This window comes from Larus michahellis, chromosome 5 (assembly GCF_964199755.1).
Source record: "Larus michahellis chromosome 5, bLarMic1.1, whole genome shotgun sequence".
Classification (NCBI taxonomy): Eukaryota; Metazoa; Chordata; class Aves; order Charadriiformes; family Laridae; genus Larus; species Larus michahellis.
In genome coordinates, this window is record NC_133900.1 from 40,426,662 (window position 1) to 40,448,958 (window position 22,297).

At 40.0% G+C, this 22,297-nt stretch overlaps 1 long non-coding RNA gene across 1 annotated transcript; it reads left to right on the top strand.

Moving 5' to 3' along the window:
- The first annotated feature begins 6,684 nt into the window (after nt 1–6,684).
- Nucleotides 6,685–21,062, top strand: LOC141744245 (uncharacterized). The gene is made up of 4 exons (XR_012587375.1): nt 6,685–6,874; nt 17,777–17,889; nt 20,437–20,542; nt 20,949–21,062. It is a non-coding gene; the product is annotated as an uncharacterized LOC141744245 (long non-coding RNA).
- The last annotated feature ends 1,235 nt before the right edge of the window (nt 21,063–22,297 follow it).

The following is a 22,297-nucleotide window of genomic DNA, read 5'->3' on the forward strand; positions in this document are numbered from 1 at the left end:
ATATATGAATGACTTAAGTCAGGGGTCAGTTTGATCATTCAAGAGGTCATCAAAGGAACTTGAATGATTACAGTCACCATTTAGATATTGCCAAGTGCCTTGGAATGTTGCAGAGACATCCATCTAGTGCTGTTGTGCATGAATCTTGGTGTCTTCATTGTGGCCTACTAATAAACAAGTGCCAAACTATTTAAGTAATGTCCTTGCCCCCTGGCTTGAAAGCGGAACTTTCACAAAGTGTCTGTGCCTCATACATCGGGGGAGGTTGGAAGTAACAGTGAACAGGACAACCAATCCTTTTGATAGATGAAGAGGAAAAGGGGAAGTTTGTCTTCCTGCAGAGGGCCTGGCTAGAATACTTACCAGTGTTCTGGGATATCAATATTTCATCTCCGAAGCTATTATAAAAATAAGGCTATTGGCTACTCTTGGGGCAGGCTGTAGAAAAGCATAAATGTAAGTATGTTTTAGTTTACATATATCAGTGCTACCACCTTACTTTGTGCCAAGCTGGAGAGCGCTGAGGGAGCTGGCGGAAGTCATTGCTGGGCCGCTCTCCATCACCTTCGAAAGGTCCTGGAGAACAGGAGAGGTGCCCGAGGACTGGAGGACAGCCAATGTCACTCCAGCCTTCAAAAAGGGCAAGAGGGAGGACCCAGGGAACTACAGGCCGGTCAGCCTCACCTCCATCCCTGGAAAGATGATGGAACAGCTTGTTCTGGGCATGATCTCAAGGCATGTGGAGGAAAAGAAAGCTATCAGAAGTACTCAATATGGATTCACCAAGGGGAAATCATGTCTGACCAATCTGATAGCCTTCTATAATGGAATGACTGGATGGATAGATGAGGAGGGCAGTGGATGTGGTCTACCTTGACTTCAGCAAGGCGTTCCACACCGTCTCCCACAGCATCCTCATAGGGAAGCTTTAGGCAGTGTGGGTTAGATGAATGGACAGTGGGGTGGATAGAAAACTAGTTGAAGACAGAGCTCGGAGTGTCATGATTAGGGGCACAGAGTCTAGTTGGAGGTCAGTGATGAGTGGTGTTCCCCAGGGGTCAGTACTGGGTCCAGTCCTCTTCAATATATTCATCAATGACCTGGATGAGGGGATAGAGTGCACCCTCAGCAAGTTTGCAGATGACACAAAGCTGGGAGGGGTGGCTGACACACCGGAAGGCTGTGCCGTCATCCAGTGAGACGGGGACAGGCTGGATAGTTGGGCGGAGGGAAACCTTATGAAATTCAACAAGGGCGAGTGTAGGGTGCTGCACCTGGGGAGGAATAACCCCATGCACCAGTACAGGTTGGGGGCTGAGCTGCTGGAGAGCAGCTCAGCTGAAAGAGTCGTGTGAGTCCTGGTGGACAACGGGATGACCATGAGTCAGCAATGTGCCCTTGTGGCCAAGAAGGCCAATGGCATCCTGGGGTGCATCAAGCAGAGTGTGGCCAGCAGGTCGAGGGAGGTCATCCTCCCCCTCTACTCTGCCTTGGTGAGGCCGCACCTGGAGTCCTGTGTCCAGTTCTGGGCTCCCTGGTTCAAGAGGGACAGGGAACTGCTGGAGAGGGTACAGCAAAGGACTACCAAGATGATTAGGGGAGTGGAACACCTCTCTTATGAAGAAAGGCTGAGGGATTTGGGTCTCTTCAGTCTGAAAAGTCTGTTATGTACCTAAGACACCAAAGAACTGAATGTTGCAATGTGAAATATTGTATTACTTAGGGCTATAAACTTTAAAAGGCACCTAATGCCCACCTCAGGAAAACAATCTTTTGATCCCAATAGGGCTTTCAGGAAAGCTGAGTTGCAGATTTGTTATCCATCTTTTTGAAGTATTTAGAATAAGGCAAGACGCTCTTTTTTTTTTTTTTTTTTTTTCTGAAGCTACTGAAAATTTTTCTGCTCAGTAGGACTCTGTGTACCTGTTGCAGACCTGCTGAGCTAGTCAGGCCCCAGGAGCTACTGCGGTGCATTGTATCCATCCTGAAAAGGGACTTTTGAGGCCTCACAAGGGAATGTGGAAGATGTTACATATTGGCATAGCTGGAGTCTGAAAGCAAAATTCACTCACAGTCCAACCCACATCGCAGTTGGCTGTTTGAACGGCCCCCATCCTAGAATCCCATGCTTAATTTTTACTAAGTTTTGCTTTTCTCACTGGTCCTCAGGATTTATGCCAGCAATAACAGCCAAAAGATTTTGCCTCCACTAGCTAGTTTGGATTATGCGTATATTTGCCAGCTGAGCATCCTATTATTACTTTCCCCTTCACCAGGTGTGTTTCTAGCCTATCTGCAAATGGCACACTTACCCGCTTTCTTCTACTGTGGAAAATGAGCATAATGTAAGGCTGGCTTTCCTGACCTTCTTAATCGTGACTTTGCATGTAGAGTCACCATGGTAACACTGGTCTTTTTAAAAGTGATAGTTGCACTTACCAGCAGTTGCTATTTATGCAGTCATTTGAGCTGCTAGTAGAGGGGGAACAGGTACATTCACTAAATAAAACCTTATTTACACAATCCACATACTCGATAGAATGTTATTTCCTATATAACTAACATTTCTTGACTCTTGTAATTTTCCATTTGACTTATTCTGATAATTTTTTAAAAGCCAATTTCAACTTTTTTACATCCTTGTTTCCAGAGCACTAGCAGTTGAAATGGCGGCATGAAGAGTTTCTGTTCCATTTCTGCTACAGAAGGCACAAAATCCATTTCACCTTTTCTTTTATAATTGGATTTGTAAAGGAGTATAACTTTAAAGGACTTCCTTACAGTGCAGTAACAACCATGTGTAAAATGGTAAACAGTAGTAAAATTTTGATAACACTTGTGATTACAATAATTAATAGGCTCAAAAAACAAAGGGCGTGGTATTCATTTCTAGTTTAGTTATAGGAATGGGTGATAACTGGAAAATGATCTAGAAAAAGAATGTAGCATGAAGAATTAATATTCTTGTCATCCCCACAAATGAATGTGAGGTTTTCAAATTGCATAATGACTGCAGTAGAGGGATTTTACTTCTTGATATCTATTTACTTGAGGGTCAGCCTTGCTCAACTTAGATCTCTCTTGTCCTTGGACTCTTCACAGAAATGTGTATAAATAGCTGCCTGCGATGTTTACGGTAACTAAGTATGGCAGCCGCAGTCATGTGGAGTAAGGGAGGGCTTTCTGCTGCGGATTTACTACAATTGCTTCTCAGACCTTGAGAACTTCTCCTTTGTTATCCCTACTTGATTCATTTGTGTCCCCCCGCTTAACCCCGACCATTAAAAAAGGTTGGTTTGTTTGTTTTAATCAAGTATTATAAGTGTGATGTAATCAGCTCAGCATGGAATAAAAAGAAAAGCACATCCTGGTGGACAAAACAGAGGCATACTCTATTGCATGCTATTAGTGATGGGGGCAGGGTTGTTATAAGCCTCTTGGAATTACAAATGAGTTTATGGACCTGTTAGTAAAAATATTTTAAAGGGTGGGAGATAGTGAGTATACAAAGTAGAAAAGGGATTCGAGCCAAAGGTGATCATATTGGAAAAGACATGGAAGTAAACGTGAGAGGAGGAGGAGGACAGGGAAATGAATGGAAGAAAATGTTTTTCAGAATTTATAAATCTAAAGAACTGATAATTATCTTGTAAGGTGTCAAATTACATTGATCTTGCACCTCTGTAACAAAATATTTTGGATTTTGGCATGAAACAATACTTAAAACCAAAATCATGCTGAAAAGCAGTAACGGCCAGAGGGAATTCTTTAAAACAAAGTACATGAATGAACATACGAGCCAGAGTCACGCAACGGTGAATGCCAAGACCAACTATTACTCTGTGTGTCAAGTTTGGAAATGTAAATATCATACCAAAAATGGAAGAAACCTTCACAGAGGAGTAAGAAATTTCACTGTTGTCAGAGCTACATGGAAGTTCATTTAGATACTTTGTAAAGTTGCACCAGGATAATTCATGGTGAGAATTTATAAAATGTGAGAGTTGTGGCTGTTCAAACTATTAGAGGAAAATAAATATCACCTGTAAAGAAGGCTTTCATTAAAGGCAATCTAATGAGCAAGCAACTGAACATCAGTAGCGATTTTACCTGGGATGTTCACTATGAAGTGACTTCTTACGGTTCGTTTCTTGGTTACCTGGCAGTTAGAGTGAGTTCAGAAGGCAGCAGGGACGTGACTGGTGTGAGTTTTGGGTTTGCCTGCCTCTGGTGGGTTTGAGGATGGTGCCTACCTCTGCTCCTCTGCTTTCATACCTTCGCTTCTGGAACTGGGAAGTCTGCATTAGGATCTGAGGAGGAGGGCAGGAGGGTTGCGCATAGGTGTGTTTAATTTTCTCCTCTAGAATAGAGACCTGACTTTTGAAATTCACAGAGGAGGAGGATGGGGAGACAGAAAGGTAGAACTTAAAATAACATGCAGGTAGCACTTCTGTCGCATGGAACAAGTTTTATTCCACAGCAGGCTTAGTGTTAATGCAGGAAAGAAACAGCCATTCAGAAACACTGTTATTGAGGTTGTTCTTGGTACCTTGTGGGATTGCTCAACCTCCTCAAGTCAGGTTGGTAGTCCACAATCATACCTTATTTAACCCTAATGCAGTATATATAAGTATATTGGAGTTGCATAAAGATGGTAGCACACGTGTACTTATAGCATATATGAGTGTAAATATGGCAGTATAGAATACCATGCTGTGCGATTAGTCTTTTTGTACCTTATGTCTGGTTTACACTGATACTGTAAACTTGTTTTCCCATACCTGAGCCTAGTACGTTTAAATCATAATTTGGCTTAATACAGAAATCTAGCATGAGGGAGCAGGTGTAAGAGTGAGTACAAAAATGTATTTGGCAATTAGTGTTTATACTTTCCACCTAATAATAACTTTTTATTCTTCGGTGAACGAAAAGCCAGTGAAGTTACAAACAAACGAAAAGCATTTAAAACTTTTCAGCTGTTGCAACACGACTGCATCCACCGAGGAACGAGATCAAAGGAGGTGCTCGGAGGAGCCTCCGAAGGCTGCTGGGTCCCAGCCTGGCCTGTTGGAACACAGAGCTTTGAATCCCAGCTCAGCTCTGGCAGCAGTTTATAGGGCTGCGTTTTAACCCTCCATTTGCCTTCCCAGTGCTATCTTTGGTCTGGCTCCATGGTATCTCAAGGATTAGCCGTGTGCATACTCCAACAGCTTTGCATGTCTCTTGGCAATACCCAGCTTTAAACTTAATACAGTGGGAGGTCATTCTTCCCATTGCTGTGCTTCTTATTTGTTTAGATTTCATTCAGTCGCTGGATCTGCCACAAGCTTTAAATTCTTGCGTGCTTGGTTGGCCAGCGAGTGCACGTGTATAACTTACTGATAAGTGACACATTTTTGTCATTGTTTCCAGACTGGCGTAGTTTGTTACGCTTGCCTTGTGTGTGCCGTTTTGTGTTCAGTGGTAATCTCTATCAGATGTTGTATGCTAACGGACCTTACTAAACTATCACTTCTGACAAAGTACCTGAATAATTTCATTATGCTGATATAAACAGATATACTTGTTATTTTAACCCTTATCTTTCTAAACAGAGACATTAAGGCATGGTTGAGATGAGAAAGCAGTAAAGCAGCTTTCAGGGCTCAGAGTTGTAATGTTGGGTACGTACCCGCCACCTCCATTACCCCAGCAAGGGTAAAGGTACAGGAGTTGTCAAATGAAGCACAGAGTTGCTGTTGCCTTAAGAATTTCCATTGTGCTAGGATGTTTGGGAAGGTTTATTTACTCGGCTTTGTACTTACTGGAGAGAAAATAGGTATTTCTCAACAGGGGAAAAAGGGTAATTGTCTTCTGTGACATCCCTAGCTACTATGAAGAGGCTTATGGCATCACCAGGAATTTTGACACTGATCTAGAGAAATAAAATGAGACAAATGAAAAATGACAAGCAATAAATATTCTCTTTCCATTTCATTTGCCAAAAGTCCTTAGAATGTGACACCAACAATCTGTGCTGAAGTGCTCTTTCTTGTTTCCCTTGAAACAGTGCATTTCTTATTGCTCTTTAGAAAATATTATCAAATCATTTTTGGCTAGGTTGTTACTTAAGAAAAGCTCTTCTCTGACTCATGTGGTACTTAAGCAAAATAAAATATGTGGCAAGGAGCTCTTAACTCTCACTGATGCTCAGTTGCCAATTCATTTTCTAAAGCATGATGCTTGATACTCGATGATTTATTGAAATGCTGTTACTGTTTAGCTTTGCCCAAAGCTATTTTAAGCATGACAATGTATGTCTCTAATTTGGATTTCTTCAGCCTATAACTTAAAACTGAATATATGCATTTTAGTTTTGTAACTTTTAAGAATAGATAGACTAATCTTCCCTGCCTTGGAATAGCAGTTTCTGGCTTAATCCTGAACATGCACAGTCATACTTTGTAAATGCCACTCAACTACTGCTAACTGTTTCCAGAATGAAATACTGTGAAATAAAACCAGATATTTCATTTTGATAATTCTGAAACCATTACCTATTACTTTTATACAACGATATACTTAAAAAAAAAATAAAATGAAATGGTATGTAATTTTCCAAAACACTGTATATTACTTACTCAAACTTCGTATGTATATTCATTTGAATTTCACGCAGGTTTTTCCTGTGTTTTGCAGATTCCTGTGAGGAATTTCCGCCGGATGCCTGGCTGTAGCACAGTGGTGGCTCCTACCCCTGAGAACAGGGGGTGAGACTGGAGGGCAAGGAGAACGCCTTGCTGTTCGGTTTTGTGGCCACCGGGTGTCATTCTAGGAGCAGGCTTTGGCCAGCCTGGGAGCATTACTATGGCAGCAGCACTGGAGCCTTCCCATAGTAAGTTGCTTCTAAAGCGATGATTGTTTACCTTATGTATGTATTTAAAAAAAAAATTATTCTAAAGGATAGAAAGTGTTGTTAATTTCCATTTCTGCATTCAGAATGTGAGATACTGGGATGTAACATAAAATACTGAATGAGTTAAAGGCATTTGTGTTAAGATGTTCTGTAAAGGCTACATAGGCAGCTAGGGAAACTTCTGCAACTACAGATCCAATTTGCACGAGATTAATACAATATTGTACATATCATTTAAGTACATGAATTAAAGTGCAGGAAGAACGTGGAGGCAGAATGACTTCTAGACAGAATCAAGTAATCTCTTTCAAGGTTTTTTCCCCAGTTCATGTCTAACAAAGGGAAATCTCGAAAAGGTCCACAGCACCATGCAAGGCAACAATATGGGCTCAGCTTGGTGTTACGCTGAAGAAAGCTTGCTGAATTCAGTGTTTAACGTATCTTGCTGGTCTTGTTTTAAATCATTTTTAGGAGGGTTTTATGTGGGAGAATGAGCAAATAGGTGCACTGGATATCTTCAAGAACAGAAATAGTAGCGTGAAAAAGGCATGTGAAGAAAAGGAGATGAAAGGTTTAATGAGGTGCAGCAAGGTCCATGGTACATGAGGCAATAAGGACAGATTTTGGTAGGGCAGGGATTTATGGAGTCTTAGAAGTGAAGATGTGAAGCCTGAACTTAAAGCAGGAAGGGCACTGGAAGAAAACTGAGATGCAAGCAAGAGTAATAGTTACGACGTTAGAGAGCACTTTCAACGTACTGAAGCAGGAGAGAAAAAAGGGATTTTTGTCCTGTATGTCTATGTTTATCTTCAGCTTAGCATATTTGCTTCTTTAAGAGATAAAATACCACTAAGTTGAAAGTATTGATGTCACTCCAGATAACTTAATCTGGAGACCTGTGTAGAATGCTACTAAATTGCTGCAAAATTATTCAAGAAAACTGAAAATGGGCTGATAGTGAAGCTTTGCAAATAGAGTATACCAGAATCTAAGATAGTCCTGGAATTCTTGTTCCATGTTGCTTCTGAAGTTAAAAAAATAATAATAATTACACGCATCTTATGTAATGTTAGTTCCCATTTATTCCAATTGCCATCCAATCTCAACGAAGGTACTTGGTGTTTAAATTCTAAATATATTTGTGTGTGTATATACATACATATATATATATTTAAATGATGATTTTCTTAGATGGCACACAGAGACCAGGCAGCTCCAGCTTGACCTATGGAACTCCCAGATCCTATCAGGGAGCAGATATATTTGGACTTCCTGCTAAATTGAGAGCAAGTTTTATGGTGTGTTTATATGATGCAGGGTTTTTCTGGGTTGGGTGGAGAGGGGGGAGGCTGATGCTCCTTCTGCCATCTTAGAGCTGGAATATTTCTCATATTTAGAATTCCCAAATGAGAATGCTCATTAACAGGACAGGTTGCAAAAGCTGGCAGCACAAATAGTGAAGAAATCCTTTACGGTTCTTGTTTTCTACGTTTCTGATCAGTCTCAGCCTGACTTACTCATAACTTGGGAATCTTTTTTTTCTTGACTATGTGGGAATTCTGAATGTCATGCTTACAATTTGGATTGATTTAAGGATTTTCTGAAGCAGTTGGACAACTTATCTGATAAGTGAAATACAAATTTTGTTGTTATTGGATCAGACACAGGAACACTTCATTTTTTGTTATTTCACTATAGTTGCATTTCTAGTAGTGTCAGAACTTGAAAACTTGCCTCTTTTCAAACCAATAGTTGTTTTAAAGGCTGTCCCATGTACTGCCAGTAAGCTTTCTTGTGAAGGTACTTCCATGAAGAATATAGAGTCAGGCCTCTCAAAGAACTGGTTTTCATATGAGCTGTTTTTACATTAGAAAATTAGTCCTTTTTAAAACCCACATTTCAGACAGAAGGTTGTGCCCCTGTTACTCTGTGTTTTGCACCATTATTGTCTCTCCCGTGCTGTCTGAGCACCTGCTAGTATTAGGTTCATCAAGGCGACTACTCTCTCACGCGATGCTTTCCTTTCTCTTCCCTCCCCAGATTCCTCTGCAGGAAGGGAATGGTGTAAACTATGTTCTGTATGTGTGGTTGAAAGGGATTCCGTATGCATGCCACTGTGCGAGTGTTAGAGATGGCAAAGCCAAAGCAGTGTGCAGGGTCAATTCAGAAGAGACATTCCTGGCAGTAGTTGCTGACGTGAGGAAATGCTGATTTTTCTTCAGGCTAGAATCTGCCTTCTGAGGGCTTTGGCCGTTTTCTGTGTCAAGCTTTTGATGACTTAAAGAAAAAGTCAGGGACTCGAATCTAGCTGGGTGATAGGGGTATCTCCTGGCAACTGAGGACAGCAAAACCATTAAACGTACAAGTAAAGCAGGAGAGTATAGTCAGTGAAACCTGACAGACAGGAGGTTGAATTGGCCAAGTGTGGCTGAGCAGTTTAAACCTCAGCGGTACAGCACTGTGCTACCAACTCCTCCAAATCCTTTCCTGTGCATGATGACATATTCCTCTGCTTCAACTAGCTGATCTTAATTAAGAGTTGAATTTCTTCAAGTATTGCTTTGGCAAAAATAACATGATCAGAGGTTGTGAATGATCTTACTGTTGCTATTTTTCAAGTTTTTAATGCTCTATTAAAAATCACTTTTTCATTTCTAATCACTGTTTTAACGATTGTCACTTCTATTGCCAATTAACTTGCTTACAGCAATAATACCATAAAGAAAATATAAGCCATGTCCATTCAGTGGCTAGGCGCAGCCATTGGAGGTGGATTTCAAATTTTAAAATAAATGTTGTTGTTCCTGTTCCTTTTAGGGTCCTTAACATTTTAGTGTGTTCTCCTGGATGCGTGCCACCCATTTGGGAGTGAAAGTGACATCACTTGTCAGCTTCGTTTTGCCTGAGGTTATGATAATACACAGTTCCCCCAGAACTGTTGGTATGTCTCTCAACCACCTTTCCTTTGCAGCAGAATATTTATTGATTTATACCTGCCGGGGGGAGCTTCTTCCCAGAAGCTGTCACTGGCGGTACAAGTCCCACCCGGGCTCTCTGCGGGCTGATCCTTGACAGCAAACACTCCCTAGCCCCTGGATGCTGTTAAGAACCTCAGTCTTCTTCTGATTCATCTCCCATCTTCCTCCTCCTCCTCACCCTCGCTCTGCACAGGCTTAACAGGCAAATAAAAGGATCTATTTAGCAAGCGCTTTCAATCCGGATTTTAGGTAAAGGATTAAAAAAAAAGATACACGTGAAAAGCTTCAAGCTAGGATTGTGTTTTGTAGCTCAGATCTGTGGCTGCCTAGCCTGCCTTAACCTACTTTCTACCCCAGCATCAGGGCTAGGAATTCAGTGTAAGGTGACACCTTAATTTCCCAAATGCCGCAGTCAGTTCTGAATTTTCTTCCAGTGCCTCTTCTTGCTTTGGTGGTAAATTTTAGGAAAGAGTTGAACTGCCTTGAAGAAAAACAACAGCTAGAAGTAGAAAAACTGGGTACTTTACAGTGATTTCTGCTACCTCAACTGATACCCGGTTTATTGGGAGTTAAGTGAAGCACTTCTTTTGACCGGATAGTTTAGTTCCTTAAAAGCCACTCATGTTTTAGGCAGTTGGAGAGATTGCACGGCAGCTGTTCACTTTGACTTTCTAGGCTTAGTAGTTTCATTTATATTACATGTTGCCACGTGCATATTCTCTGAAGCTTGTGATTTCTAAACAATCAACAAATTTGTTTTGTGAGTTCATGTGATCCTGTTGACAGAGATAACTGATCTAGCCGCGTGCTGTTTGGCTGAGATGTATTTATGAGATCAGGTCTTGATTTCTGCAAGTGTGTTCCCAATGTATCTTCTTAATCCTGTATTGGAGACAAAGGTTTTGTTTTCATTTTTAAATCTTTTATAACAAGTTACGATAAACAGTTTTGGGGCTTGCATGAGCTCTAATTATACTATTGGGTTCTTAACGAGACAGAAAAATGGTATGTTGCATACAGCTAGTAATTACTGAGACTCAGAAGATATATTTGAAAAAGATCTAGTGGTAACTGCTTAAAATATTGCAGCTGCTGCAGAGTTTGCTTTTAATGTTAGGTTGGGTATATATTCATGCACAGTACATCTAGTTACCAAGTCTGACTTAACTAGTAGTTGTCTTGTTTATGATGTTGAGCAATCAAAATGGGGGGAAAAAAATAGCACGGCTTTTTGGTTTTTAGTTTGGATCTTGGATTTTTTGTTTCTTTTTAAAGGAATAATATTGTTGAGTATCTAAGAACTACAGAGGCTGAAGTTTAACGTATTGGCTTGAGCTGGGTACTGCCAAGCTGAGTTTCACTGCCCCTCTACCCTACCCTTTCAACGTGGAACATGTTTAGAGAGGGGAAAAAAGAAAAATCATAGTTTTGCCAGCCGAGAATATTCTCCACAAATGTCTGCCCATATAGAGGCACAGAGAGAAAAACAAGCTGCTTCCACAGTGATATCATCCTCCTCTTGGGTACTTAGGTACCACAAAGACCACAGAAGAAGGGAGGGCATCTAGGCAGGCTCCGTTATGGCTGAGTTGCCAGGTTTAGACACCGTTTTTTCTCAGGAGCACTGGAAAGTGAGTCTTACCTTCTAGCACAAAACCTTTCTTGTTTTCATTCTGGTAATGTGCTTCTAATCCAAGGCGCCACCCTTCGGCTGCGCATGCGTGGCCTGATCTCTTCTTACAAGACAGAAGTTTGTGTGGTTTCCTCAGTTGGGAGAAAACTCTATTTGCTGCTGTTTACTGTTGCATGGGATGGGATGTTCTTGGTAATCCAGTCTGGTTCGGTGTCTTGAGTATTAGCCGTCTTTAATTCTGCTCAAATATGTCTGAAAAAGAGAGTGTGTGACTTGAAGCATGAAAGTGCTTGAATTCAGCAGTGACCACCTGTGCTTATTTGGAAAATTAGAATAATAAATACCTGAAAGAGATTTGCCCCGTCCTTTTGCCCTGTTTTGGGGTGTCAGCCACAAATGAGAAATATTGGTAACTCTAAAGCAATAGCTGGAACTTGAGAGAAGTTAACACTGAATTATTTCTCCTTCCATTAGCTCAGAAGACAATGCTCAGGTCATGTAACTGAGCACTAAAGCATGGAGCTTTTTACTTTTTGGGAAAATAGTATTTGGTGAAAGTCTTTGTCTCCCTTCAGGTATAAATTAACTAAGAATTAGCTAACAAACTTCTAGACCAAAGTTCTATTCAGATAGTATATAAAATAGCTGCATTTAGTAATAATTAATACTGTGTAAATATCCCCAACAATTAACTGAGATATGAAAATCTCTCTACTTTAGTTTAAATACTATTTCGTATGGTTTTAGTTTGCTCCAGTGCTCTCTAAGGCTTTCAGTTCTACCTCCAGCAAACAGCCAGAATCAATATGCGCTGTAATATCACCAGATCTGCACTTCTAATGCAGAAACTGAATGGTGACCTGATATGATTACAGCAATAATGAGAGATCAGCATGCTTCACAGTTGTGCAACTCATGTCTTTTATGATTTATTTTCCCCTAATCCCACTAAGTGCTGTGCAATATTTGTAGAGAGTTACTGAGTGACTGGAAGGCAACAAATTCAGTTACGTGTAACCCCCATTTTGGAATTGATTTAGTTCTCTGGAGATGTTAAGTGAAGCTTTATTAAGGGTAGGTACAAATCTCCTTTGTCTTTAGGGTTAATTGTCTAGCAACAGAGAAATTATGAGTGATATTCATTTTATTTTTTCTTTGAGAGAATTGGAGATTCTTAATTATTTTGTAACACTACCTTTTTCTGTCACTTTATTGAAATAGCTGCTCTATTTCATTATCCTTATAAGCGTAGAGTTTCAGATGAACTGTTTCACTGACTGACTTTTCTCAACAATTTGTAAAAATCCTACTAGTTCTCTCAGCTTTGACGGTTTATGCAACAATCATGGCACACCCACAAGGTCAGCTATAATTCTCTGGAAACAAGGCCAGGAACATTTCTTTAAACTGCATTCTAGCAGCCTACAAAGAAACATCATGTCCTCATAGCAAATGTTTCAATTAGACGGGATTGGTTTCTGAGGCTCTGGTAGCAAATCATCACAGTTTGTGTGGCTGAGGTGTGGAGAGACTAAATCCGATTCCAGAACCAGATGTTTTTTCCACATTTTTTTAGCAGACCAGTGATTTTTAAACTTCAGATGCAAACTAGCAATGTAACACACATGAGAGTGAGGGGTGGAGAAGGGCAACTCCCTCAAAACCTTATATACAGAAAGGTCGCTGAATTGATGGCATTGAAATAGCAAAACACACAATTAAATGGGATTGATCAGGATTTCTTCATTGAACCTGTTTCTTTGTTGAAGTTACCACAGGTATGTTAGGAAAGGACGTGGGCCTGTAGGTTTTTGTATGCACTGCCATTTTTGGGAAGCGCTCTTTTTTTTTTTTCTTTTTTTTTTTTTATTTCCACCCCCCTGTCCCCCTGTGATCACTTGTGACTGAGACAAAACATGTTCTTTAACATCATTGATTGTTTTATTAAGACAATAGTAAGCCAGGTATTGCTTTATTCCATCTGATTTGTACCTGTGTTTAACATGCTTTTTCTGCTTGAGGAGTAGGTCATACGGCTACTGAGGAAAACCACAAATCCAATGTTTTGGGTCAAGGGTGGGTGAGACTTAGCGTATTTTGTTGGGGGAGAGGGTAGATGCAGGGAGGGTACAGAATTATGACCCTTTCTCTCTAGAAAGCTATTAGTTTTTCAAACAGCATGAGGCATGCTTTGACTTTCTACATACGGATTTTAGTAAAACAGGAAAAACCCACATGGTTGTCTTCTACAATGCTTAATTAATCTTTGGGACCTCCTAATGAGGCCAAGAACTTATTTTTTGTTTCTTTGGAAGGAACTAAATAGATAATTCTGTGGATGAAACTTCTGTGAGTATACTGGAATAAAAACTGGTTGTGGTTTTGTTGTTTTGCTTTGTTTTTTTTTTTTTTTCCTGTAAGTAGTGTATTTTGTAGGACTGGTTAAAGAAACCTATGACAAACAATTTCAGATAGGGTGAATCTGGAATTCAGTGACTCATGGCTCTCAGAGTAAAACCCAACTTTCTACAGTAGTCTCGTTTCAATGTAGTAAAATACATGTAGGACATCAAGTTTGTCTACAGCTATTGCAACCATTTGATTGATGGGATGGCGGGAGCTTGTTCGTGCAAACGAGCTGGCACCTGCAGAGAATGACAGTGACAGTTGTGTAGGGACAGGTAGAAACACTTATTGCATTTTGCCCACGTGCACAAATACCACCCTATGCATAAAAAAAATTAAAAAGCTAAAACTCTTCCCAGGCCAAGTCCTGCTCTCTGTTAGTACAGCTGTGTCCTTTTACAAGCCAGCCTTTAGTGCTTTGATTGGTTGTATTCTTAAAAGGCAAACACTACGCCCTTTGGAGGCACTTTCATAATCAATGGACTTCATTACAGGCAATGTTTTCTCCTTACTTTGTTCGTTTTATTAACCCTAGATGACTCTTGCAATCTCTCAGGAATCTAATCCCTAATTCTCTTTGGATCAGTCGTGACCCTGCCGCCCTCCGTGCCGCCTTACCCTTCATACTTTGGAGATACTACACAATGCCCCCTAGCAAAAACTTTCAGGAATTAACTTCTCTTTGCACTGTTGAGCAAAGAGTGTGTTTAATTATTCATCTGATGTACCTGCCCAAACTATTTTTATTTTTTTTTTCAGGGCTTTGCTTCCTATTCTTTTTTACCAGCATTAGGAACAAAAATAGAACTAGTTTTATTTCAAATGTTTGTGAAATTAGAATGGGGCACAGGAGTAGGTTTGGAGAATACAATAAACATACAGGTGTGAAGGGCATTAGACTTCCAGTCGCCTTCCCCACCGGCACTTAAAAGCTCTTTAAGATGAGAGGGATATACAGGTTAAACTGATGCAATATGGTGGAATACCAGTTAACCTATCTTCTTCTTTTATATTATTTATTTGCATAAATCAATGGAATGAGTCCTTTTACAAGGACAAGATTAACTAGAGGTGATCCCATATCAGCGTGAAGTTAGATATTTTAGTTTTTTCCTCAAGAGTGCAGTAAACAAAGCGCGGTATGTAAAGGATTAGCTCAACTTCGTATGTCTCCTTTTGTGAAAGATGCTTCAAAGGAAAATCCTGATGTAGTTTGACAGAAAAATGCTGTCAGGAAGAAGCTCATTAAGCAATTTCTTTCCAATTAGGATATATTTATTACTTATATAGGCCAAAATATTTGCAGAAACATGTTGAAACAGGCATATATATATATATTTTTTTAACTTGCCTTAAAATCATATCTCAGTGTAATCTTATTCATGCCTTCCTTTCTTTAATAGTATTTTTTCAGTTCATTTAAACCAGAAGCTATCATATCTTTTTTGATAGAGGGAAAGAGGTCTATGGTAGAGTACAGCAAAAACCAGAAACTGAAATGCTTGAATGTTTACCAAGGTGGAACAAATCGTCGGTGTCTCTTTCTTTTGTAATGAGAATGTAAAGATTTAACCCTGTGAGAGATGAGAGAGTAAGAAAATTAAAAAGCAGATTTCTTTCATTCTACTTGCTTCTATCAGGTCAGAAAATGGCATAAGCTATTAATTGTCTGGCAGAGTAGAGGGACAAAAAACAGTGAATCAACCTGAACAATTATTGATGGTATCTGAAACACTGTCTGGTTATCACAGACCCGTCATGACATTGTTCCAGAAGAAGACAAGCAGTTGTCTTACTCAGCACTGCCAAACAGGGCCAAACCCTGTAAACTCTCCCCCTTGAAAGCAGTTTTTACAGTTCTTGACACAATAGAAGTAGTTATTGTGACCCTTCTAACTCTTTATGTTGTTGCAAAAGTAAAAATTTAATGCTACAGAGGAATTAAAATAAACTCTCCATATTCTTTCCATATCCTAAAGCACTCGTATCCCTGGACCTGAAAGGGTGAGCAGCACAGGATTGTGCCTGCACCGTGCAGTGCCCCCAGGTTACGAATATTTAGTAAGAACCACGCCTATTTCATACTTTACTGCTTTCTCAATGAAAAAGATAAAATTCTATGAGCGTAACTATAGCAGTGTGATAAGAAGGAAAGTATTATGGCTACCAAGTTCCTACCGTACAACAAACTCACAATATTTCCTGCTAATTTCAAGGTTTCCCTCTTACTTAGAAATACGCATAAGCCTCATCTTCCTCAGCTATTTGCTGATTGCTTCATTGGGCAGGAAAAGGAACAGTTAAAATATGTCCTTAATGTGGGATTTCATACTTAGGCCATTATTCCAAAAACTCACTGGTAAATTTTTCTTGAAAGACCAATCCACCCCTCAGTGACTGAAACGAAACAAAAGTCAGTCGAGATCCTGTAGTAACCTGTGTGCATTAGTCCTCGTCATAAGCCTGTACAAAATATGAGTCAGTATGTGTGCTCCTATGAAACACATGATTAATTGTGTGGAAAGCCTGTACTCTGAAATTTGAACACTGCTGTGTGATGCAGGAAAGAGCATTTTATCTCACTGTGAGCTAATGATTTATTTAGAGCTTAGTGAAACATCTGTTTGAGGACAGCAGATGACCGCGGCTTGTTCGGCCATGGGATCTTAGCATTTCTAAGGAGGTTGAAGCACTTTATATTCCAAAGAAGAATTCAAACTGTTTCATGAATAACTGATACCTTTGAGAAGGAGGTGAAAACAAAAGAAGTGGGGAGGTTGGAAGAGCTATTCATGCCCAAACTGGGCTATTCTGCTTGCTGATAACAAACTTGAAGATGAAGACCTTGTAATATAGGGAAATGACTTACATGATTAAAAAACATCACTGCAACTTTACAGTTCAGTACCACAATGTGAGAGAAGTCTCTAGAATATGATCCAAAAATCTTTGCATGATTTTATTTTATTTTTTTTTTAATACGCTTAGTTTACCTGCCTTTGTAATACATTGTGTATGTTTGGGATTGCTAATGAATAGTTTATTCTTTACCCAAGCCTTTTATGTAAGGTCTCTTCAGAGTCAGTGTAGCACACACAATTCTATTCTACTGGGTGAAATGGGTGAAACAATTTTTAAAAAAAAAAAAAAAAAAAAAAAAGGATAGTTGCATAACTTTTATAGAGATTTAAGAAAATTCTTGGTGTTATTCAGAGGAGACTCCTTTGTGAAGTTGAATGTACAGCTGTGGTGGGTTGAACGTGGCTGGATGCCAGGCCCCTACCAAAGCTGCTCCATCAGTCCCCTCCTCAGCTGCACAGGGGAACAGGGGAGAGAAAATATGAGGTAAGGCTCACGGGTCGAGATAAGGACAGGGAGATCACCCAGCAATTACTGTCGTGGGCAAACCAGACTTGACGTGAGGAAATTAAATTAATTTATTGCCAATCAAAATCAGAGTAGGTTAATGAGAAATGTAAACTAAATCTTAAAAACACCTTCCTCTCACCCCTCCCTTCTTCCCGGGCTCAGCTTCACTCCCCATTTCTCTACCTCCTCCCCTCAAGCGGCACAGGGGGAGGGGGAATGGGGGTTGAGGTCAGTTCATCACACGTTGTCTCTGCCACTCCTTCCTCCTCAGTGGGAGGACTCCTCACACTCTTCCCCTGCTCCAGCGTGGGGTCCCTCCCACAGGAGACAGTTCACAAACTGCTCCAGCATGGGTCCCTTCCATGGGGTGCTAGTCCTTCAGGAAAAGATTGCTCCAGCTTGGGTCTTCCGTGGGGTCATGAGTCCTGCCAGCAAGCCTGCTGGAAATACTGCTTTAGCCAAACTCTTATTTTTCTACCTTTTCTTCCTTTACAGCTAATCTATAAGTGTGAGTTCCAGAAGGGACAGGTATGATTTATTTCTTCTTGGCATAGACGTTGGATTGTCACGCAAGCCTCCTAGAGACTGCAGCTGATCACTTCTTTAAGGTATAGACCACTTCTAGGTTGTGTTTATTAAGGTCCAAAGGGAGTAAGCGCTGACCTGTAAGCTACTTCTATAACACATCCCTCTTCTAGACCACTTTGACAGCCTGAATTTCAACTCTATAGCCCACCAATATAATTGCAGGTTTCATCTTTCAAAGTGAGATGATAAATATCCTAGTTTTAATGTTATCACACTTCTGATTGTCCAGGTTATCTAGTAGTTTGTTCTATTCTAGCTGAGAGAGGAAGAGGAAAGAAACAACTTTGAACAGCTATGTTTGTGGTCCAGTCCTATCGTATTAAATAAATCCTGTTTTGAAAATTATTTAGTTGTCATCACCACTGGTGACACTAGAAATGCAAACAAGTGCTCTGGGAAAGCTGATGAATGAGTCGTGATTAGAGAAGTTTATTCGTTTGGGATTTTTTTTTGGTTCCATGTACCTTACGTTAAACTGATTTTGTGTTTCTCTAATCACACAAAATATTTTTTGAATTCTCTGTGAATATCAAATAGTTTTACTACCAGGATATCGTATTAATATCTCTATGCAGTCTGAATCACAGCTAAACTGTCAGACTGAATATTCAACTTATGTGTTATAAAAGAATAAAGTGGACCTACATATTGGAATTTTACACACGTGTATCTCATCTCTTTCAGTTCACTGTTCCCGTGTAGCTATCATTATATATACTCCCCCTTGCAGCATCGCATGCTATGTGCACACTGTACATTTCCTCAGAAAAATATCTGAAAATAATTCTGCAGTTGCAGGCTGAGAATGTGCCATCCACCCTCTGCCTTCTCTGTGTGTGCATTACATTCCAATTTTCCCTTGACTGCCACAGTCATCTCTGTTGTCACTGCGAGCGATGCATTGATTTCTCCCTTTAGATCAATTATTGCGCCACTCCTACAGTAAAAAGGGGAGGATATGAGCCTGTGCATCCAGTAGGAGATGTGGCTTCAAGATTTATACGAATATAAGACAAAAGAAGGTATGTTTCTGTGAGAGGGCAGAGCAGCAGGAGCTGCTATAATGGTTAAAAAGCAGTAAGTTACGTGCTCCTCCCAGTGCTAGCTGCAAGAGGCAAGCCAATAAAAAGCTAAGCCCTGGCTCTGGAGCAGAAGACATGCACCTGACACAGGAATTTCTGCCAGCAGCACAATTTGGTTTTCCTATGTAGTCAGGAAGTTCAAGCAGCTGCATTATGATTACCTTGAGCACACACGCTCTAAGGTAGCAGCTACTGTTGGTTCTTTCTTTCAGGTGCGTCCAAGTCGGAAAAGTCACTATTTGGGCCTCTGTGTAGCCAAATTGTAGGTTTGCCATGACTTACGGTACATTTTCTGCTTTTAAGATAAATGGTGAACCCCAGAGCAGTGCACATACTTTGAAAAATACCTGCATAATAAGGTTAGTGCTCCCTAGTGAATCTTTTCTAGGCCTATACAGTACAGTATCTATTCTTGATTCTTATTTTTCCAGATTTGTAGTGGGTGGGTTTGTTTTGTTTAGTTTTTACAGTCAAGAAATTGTCCAGGCTAGTGGTTGCTTCAGGTGCCAGCCCACTCTGCCTGATAGATATGAATGCAGAGCTATTGAACTTTATAGATTCAACTGCATCAAAGGAGTTCTTGCTATGCCAAGTTGTGTAAGAGATTATTTTTATCTATAAAGTATTAAAAAAAATATATAGTTTTATCATTCTTTCTTCTCTCCACTAATAATTTTATCTGGTTTTATCAAGGATTAGTAAAATATGGATCTGGAAAATATTGGATACTGTCTACTGTTCAGCTTTGAAAAGTTTCCTTCTCGGGAGAATACCTTAGAATGTCTGCACAGACTATAAAACCTATATAAAATCATAAATTTTCTTTGGCAATCTTTTATTTTAACCGAAGGAAAGTAAAATAAAGATGATTTGAATAATAAAAGAAAAGTAAATGGTGGTTTGATGGGGTTTAATGGAGAAAGCAGACTATAAAGCTTGCTTTGGATAAGCTAAAATAGATTTCCTGACCGTTCCTAAACAGTTGTCTACTTCTGTTCCTTTTTGAGAAATTCTTGCCTCGTTCCAGATTGGATATTGCATATTCATAGGACTATTTTAAAAAGCGGAGCTGATTTAGAAATTCTTGCCTTGAAAAAACAGTCATAATTGGTTCCTTTCTCCTTCAGCAACTTACCAGCTTTTTTTCTTTCTTTAACTCTTAGATGGCTAAGCTGCCAAGGGTATGCACACTAGGAAGATGACTTTGAAACAGTGTCTGATACAGTTAGTTTTCTTATCAAAACAGCTCCTTCAGCACAGTACATGAGTTTGTGTAAAAACTTAGTTTAAGTGCATTAGGTCACTGGAAAGAAATGTTTGCATTCATTTGTATTGAAACAAAGGTAAATGTACAAGTAGATAAGTTTTATGTCTTCCCTTGTTATTACACCACCACAGAAAGTAGACCTCACAGTATCAGAACAAACAGAAAAAACTTCTGGTGGGGTTTTTTTGTGACTTTTTTTTTTTTTTTTTAATTCTTAGGTGGAAAAGAATCAGCAGAAAGAAACTGGGTGTCTGGTAGAAGATGATGTAGCTGTGCTGACCTGTTGCTGGTAAAGAACCAAGGAGCACGGAGACGGTGGCCATGGTAAATGTTTTCTGCTTTTTAAATTGGTTTAAAACTAGGGTTATCTAGGGGAGATACTACACCAGCATTGTTCATCTTCAATCATCTTTAGAAAAGCTGAACCCTTTGCCTGGAGGAGATCTGACCAACTGGGTGGTTAAGTTTCTAGGAAACCTGGAAAAGGCTTAGAGACAAACTGTTCCAAGCAACCCAACTAAATAGCTCCCCTTGCTTCTTGGAGGGGAGGAATGTTTCTATCTTGAAAAAATCTTAAGCTTGAAAGTTTTGGATTCCAATTTTGTAGAAATGTGGAAGTAGCTCAAATTTTATGTTCATGTATAAACATTCTGATTTTGCTGCAATTATGTTCTATGTGAATTGTTTTGTATAAAATGACAATGTGAGACTCCACAATTCAATCTCATAGGTGCAGAATTGTGTAAACAGGATTTGGTAAATAGTTGGATGTATCCAAGTATGTGACCTAGCTATTGATCTTTGCTTACTTCGGTCTGGTAACTCTACGCTGATAAAAGCGACGGCTCTGCTGGTAGCATAGGTAAGTGCTGCACTGAAATCCATAGAGCCATATGCTGTGGCTTTCAATAAGGATCACATCCCATAGGAGCAATGCTTGCAATACTAACTTGATAGATCATCCTTCATCCTGAAGATACTAGAGCATATTTTGTAGGCAATATAAAGAATTGTTCTGTGAGGTTTTATGGGGATGCAGAATTTTTCTGCTTAAAATAGCCTGCAGGACCAAGGTCGTATACACGAAAAGTTATATTAATGGCAGGTCTTTTTGGTATCAGGCACTTGGTATTAAGAAGTGACAAAACTAAGGTGGGGCAGGGGGGGACAGGGAGAGATGAACAAGATTTTACAACTCCTTTTGGTATATAAAAGGATATTGTATAGAGCTACATAAGAACATAGTGCCAGAGGGAGTCTAAAGGCCATGCACCTGGGGAAAGAAATATCACTTTCCTTTGCGTATTCCCGTGGCTCTCCCGTTTCCATGTCTCTGAACATAGCAATATTTATTAAGCCTGTTTGTACGTCAAAACCATTGTATTTTATTTTTCTAACTTGGCAAATCTGTTCTCTGCAGTGAGGCCCATATGGAATAGGGAATTGAGCTTAAACTTATCATATTCCAGGTAGTGCCTTAAGTACATTCTTTGTTAACCAGTCTCTTTGAGGAGTCTCCAGCCAGCTTTGATATGTCTGAGTACGAGAATATCCCCGGTAAGACATGCAGAGGAACACCTCATTTGTGAATCTCATCCGAACCTTCACAGATGCAGCCTGAAGGGGTTTCGAGGTAGCCTGAGCGGTGGGGCACTAGCAGTACCTGATCAGCTCCTCTGTGGTTAGATGGCATCTTGGAAGGGCACTGATCTTCCTGAAGACCTGTGATGCCTGCATGGTAGAGTCAGATTCTATGAGACAGAAGTGCGTGTCTAGTACCTGCTGAGGACCTGAGTGTTGACATCTATTTAGGAATAATGTTTGTGGCAGGGAAAACTCTATGTGCAATCTGATTACAGATCAAGGGGTAGAATTTATTGAAAGCTCCTGACAGATGTCTTAGGGTGTATTCAACGTGTGATTCAAGTCTATTGGAAAATGTTAAAGTATCTTGTCAAGACATGCACCTATTTGTTTCCCTCCCTCTTTTGAAGTTTTGAATTATTCATGTTACTGCACTCTGGATTTCCACTGATATTACCTGGTAGGCAAATAATTCACAAAAGGTAAACTGCAAGG